Below are 5,355 nucleotides of genomic sequence, written 5' to 3' on the forward strand. Positions count from 1 at the left end.
GACTTGTCAAAATAGTGATGAAATGTCGTTGTATTGTAAAAAAAATATATATTTTTTACACATAATATGTCACTGGTAGTATGTTTACTATGATGGCTCCACCTGAAACTTACTAGTAAGCGAGGAATCTTTTTTTGAATCGGAGGTCCCACAATAGAACTACTAGGATACAAAGGGTTAACGACTTTCAGCCCTTTCGTTAAACGTTGCTTTCAACATTTTTGCTTGGCGTCCGTTAGCGTTTTAACTAAATGCCTAGCCATCCAATTGAGTGGCCGATTAAACTATTTGTTAGCGATATATCCACTATCAATATTATGATGATGTTCAAATGTTTTTACGGGTGGATTTTAAGTGCAATCAGAAAGACGTCTTTAATTTGTTTTTTTTATAAATGTACACTTCAATGGCACGGAATACAAATATAATATTTACTGCCCTTTTTTGTCAGAAGAATATGGGTTAAGTTGATTCTCAAATCTGACTTTTATAAAAATCATATAACATAACATAACAAACCATCACGCCGTTTCCCGTTCCGTTTAAGGGTAGGCAGAGAGGATAGAACGCCACAACACTATGTATTTGCATACAGATCTCGCTTCCTCTACATTCATACATCTTCTCATGCACGCGCGCCGATTATTCCGACTTTTGACATGTCCATCTTTAAGTATTTGTTGGATTTGGTCATGCCATGTCTTTCTCGGTCTTCCTCTATTTCTGCATCCATCAACATTCGCATTGTAAATATTCTTAGCCGTTCTCTCGCTGTGCATTCGTTCTACATGTCCAAACCAGCGCAGAGCTCCTTTCTTGATTTTGTCGATAATGCTTGTCTCAGCCTTACATAATGTACGGATCTCAACATTTGTGCATCTATCGTACATAGTTTTACTACACATTTGCCTGAGAGATCGCATTTCGACAGCATTCAGCCTACTTTCATCCCTGTTTTTCCAAGTCCATACTTCGCTCCCATACATCAGGGACGGGACCAGGACTCCGTTGTAAACTGCCAATTTTGCCTCTTGTGACAAGCATTTATTTGCCAACGTCATATATGAGCTTAAAAAGTAAATTTACCTATATTCGCCTTCTTAATGCCTTCTTTTGATATGGAGTACATGGAATTTCCTCCCTTGAACGTCGGATCATTTTCTATTTAAATGTATACAAGCATTATTCAATTTACTCTCTCAACACGATCAACTTGTTTACCTTAAGCTGCTTCAAATCTCATTACGCTCATTCCGTTGAACCTAATTTGATTATGTGAACTCTGCTAGCCCCATGTAACATGGGGAAGGGTACATTTCCCCCAGGAACAAAGAAAACAAAGAATTTAACTTTTACGAATATATTTGGTGATTCCCTAAATTATCGTGCGTCCAAACTGTAATGACATAGGGCTCAAATATACTTCTGCCTCTAGGTTTTGAGTGTGGTATTTCTGCGAATCTGAATCCGAAATCCCCTGGAAGGGTTTGATCCCATAATCCCCAGGATTGAACCCGCAAAATCTAATATTGGATTCGTGACACCGAAACGAAAAAATACAATAGCATTATTTGAGGCATTGTCATATTTGCTCTCCTGAATTTGATGACATCTTTCTTACCGGATGTAAACGCAAAGTTGCAAGTAAACAAGAATACAATGAATAAAATAAAATGATTTCTGATACCTATCTTCTTTTGAAAATGTAGCATCGTTTTATGCCGGTACTACGGGATATGTACATTTTTTATTTCAATTCTTTGCCGTTGTTATTTACGTTAGGCACCTTGGCAAATAGGAAAACAATTCAGTTTATTCAAAATAATAAAATTTGCATCGCCACATTTTAGCGTTAATACTTTTTTCTTTTTCAAGCACCCACAATCCAGGAAGAGCGCTTTACAAAATGCTTTCATTTCTAGAATCCGGGCAGTTTGAAAGAATAATGATACCAATGCAGATTGACTTACCTTTAAATATGGTTCTGTAGTTGTACCCTGAGTTCTCAGAAGAACCCTAATACTACAGGGTCCCGATTCCCTTTTGTTGGAGCACTCAAACTCCACTATTCCCCTTTTCCCGTCAAGTTTTATGGCACTATTCCAAAGGGATTTCATCTTTGCATCACATTTACGAACGTGCAAAGTGAATTCTTTCGTGTTTTTTGTGTTTGTTCCTGTGTTTAAACGGTTCGTGAAGGGACTTGAAATATTCGGATTGCCTTTTACAGGTATTATGTTCGTCGGTGTTCAGATTGAGTTTTGCTCAATTTCAGTGTTTTATTTTCGCCATACTGTACCCCATTTTTATAATCTGGTAACTTGCTAAAAAATACACCGAAGAACCGTTTCGAAAATGTATGTACCTTTAGTTAAATAATGTATATGATTAATTCATCATCTTTCACATTATCTTTATCTAGAATTCAATACGTTAAGTTTATAACTATGTTGATTTTGACCCAACAACAGTTTTATGTAGGTACTGATATTTTCTGGGCTTTGAAAACTTATCATGGGCGTTATATTGAAGAGTAATTAGTAACTTGACTAAATGGTACCGATAAACCATGTAGAATCTAAAGAAAAATTACTGATATATTATATCTAATCGACTTAATATATTTGAACATTTTCCACCACAGCAAAAATCCACCCGGCTCTATAAAAAACATAGGGTGCCTTTTATTGTACAATAATGAAGTTTGACGTTTGAAGTTGACAACAAAATAAATTATTTTAATCAAATTACAAATTTAAAGCTTCAATTAAATTAACTTATCAGTAGAATCACCATGTAAAGCGCCCTTGAGGTATTTTATTACGAAAATGGCGCTATATAAGTTATCCACAATAAATAAATTTTACATTATTTTATTTATTAATTGGAAGGTAAACACACGAACCAATACACCATGAGGTCGACTAATCTCCAAAAAATGAAAAAAGGAAATAATAAATAAGTATCCGCCCACCGTAATTTTACCGGGCCGTGTGGATTGACACGATACGTGTGAAATGGCCCATTATGTCAAATAAATGAGCATTAATATTATTATTATTATTATGGATAACTTATATAGCGCCATTTTCGTAATATAATACCTCAAGGGTATCATATTATTTTTATCATATTATGTAAATGTTATCAACTATCGAATATCTAAATTTAGTAAATGGGGTCTAGAATTTCAACCGTCCATGCGCTCAGTAGCTGCAAGACTTGTTGTTATCTAACTTCTAATTTTATAAATTTGCTTTTTATTTCGTTTTTAAAATTCCACTTAAACTCTAAACTTCATTGTCAAATAAAACATTAAAAAATAAAAATGAAAATAGGGGCTAGATTTCTTATTGTCCATGCGCTCTGTAGCTGCAAGACGTTCTGTTATCTAGTTCATATATATCATAATTGTAATATATCATAATTGGAGACGAGGAACTAGAATCCCAACCGTCCATGCGCTCTGTAGCTGCAAGACGTGTTGGGATAATTATTTATTGTACAGCGCCCTTGAGGTGATTTTCACAAAAATAGCGCTGTATAAATTATCCAAACATTAATAAGAGCGCTTTACATAGTGATTCTTTTGTTAAATAAATTTAATTGAAGCTTTTAAATTTGTAATTTAATTAAAACAATTTATTTTTTTGTCACATGCTACGGAATTTATTCAAATGATTTTCACAATACGATTATTGTCTTGGGACTTGTTATTATTATAAATTAACATTCTGATTTTTATCAGTTTTAGCTTGTTTTTGGAAGATGTTTTTTTTTTCGATTTGAGGATAATAAAGCGCACTTTAGCCATATTCGTAGCGAGATAATCCAATTGGAATAGCTTTAATGACTTTTTTATTTAAACTTGACACGTCATTCATAGTCTAGAGTCTAGAGCGTGTTATACTGTTTAGCTTTAGTAAGAGAGTGTAAAATAGGTAAATTTCCACGTACAATGATCCATAAACGCAGCTAGACAAGAACACCCAATATTAAGAATATTTTATTTTCAAGGTAGCCAAAATCATCACCACGCAATTCAGGTATTTTTAATTTATTCATGCGTAACAGATTTACAGAACACAGAAGATTTATAGAACATAGGTTAAGTGTTTGTTTGTTGAATTCAGTATGTTATATGTATTACATTTGCTGCGCTTGCCAGTTAGTGTCCCCTTAGCAAAACAAAAGGTTTTTTTTTTTTTTTTGCATAAAAAGACTAAGAGGCCCTATTGTGATGAATTCAATACAGAACACCTAAGCTTGAGAAAAAATCACATTTTTAATTATTGTGTTATTTTGCGGCAATATGCCTTCTAATGTGCATTTATTGTATACTACATAATAATGAATCATTAATCGAAAGTAAGGGTTTTTGAAGGGGATGAATGTACACCTAAATGTGAGATCAGTGTGAACGGAGATTTTCTGTATCAGGTAGAATAATTTGTGTATCTAGGAAGTTTGTTTACAACGGATGGAAATACTAAAAAGGATATTGAAAGGAGGGTGAGTGCCGGGAACAGAGTGAACGGTGCACTGAAATCTACCTTGGCGAACAAATGTTTGTCGCAGGAGGCAAAACTAGCAGTTCACAATGGAGTGTGTGGAGCGGGCGAAGTATGGAATTGGAAAAATAATTATGAAAGTAGGTTAAATGCTGTCGAAATGCGATCTCTCGGGCGAATGTGTGGTAAAACGATGTATGATAGGTGCACAAATGTCGAGTTTTGCGAACTAAGTAAGGCTGAGACGAGCATTATCCACTGAATCAAAAAAGGGGTGCTGCGTTGGTTTGGGTTTGTAGAGCGAATGGACAGCGAAAGAACGGCTAAAAGGATCTACGATGCGAATATTGATGGATGCAGAAAACGAGGAAGGCGAAGAAAGACATGGCACTATCGAGTCCATTAAATACTTGAAGATGGACATGTCAAGAGTAGGAATAATCAACGTGCGTGCATGAGAAGATGTATGAAACGCTGTCTATATGGAAAAACAGACTGATGTGGTGTTCTATCCTCTTTGCCTACGTCTACAGGGAAACGGCATGATGGTTGGTTTGTTTGATAGAGACGTTTAAAAAATAAGGTAAATAGATGAAATACATGACTTTGTATTTAGGCTTCGTTAAAATCGTAACATCTCATTGTTCTGAAAGATTATTCTTCACATTATTTCGCATGTACAGATCTTTAGTAGTTCAATTTCTCTCAAACTTATAGCATGTATTTTTGTTTCACTATGCCCTGCCTCGGAACTACCCCGGAGAGATTTATAGAAGTCATCTGGAAATGATCCCATAATATAGGGGACGCCTCTTACATACAAAATTATTTCAACGTGCTTAAG

The sequence above is a fragment of the Micrasema longulum genome, unplaced genomic scaffold (genome assembly GCF_059751315.1).
Source record: "Micrasema longulum isolate JH-2025_06_02 unplaced genomic scaffold, ASM5975131v1 h1tg001571l, whole genome shotgun sequence".
NCBI classification, from domain to species: Eukaryota; Metazoa; Arthropoda; class Insecta; order Trichoptera; family Brachycentridae; genus Micrasema; species Micrasema longulum.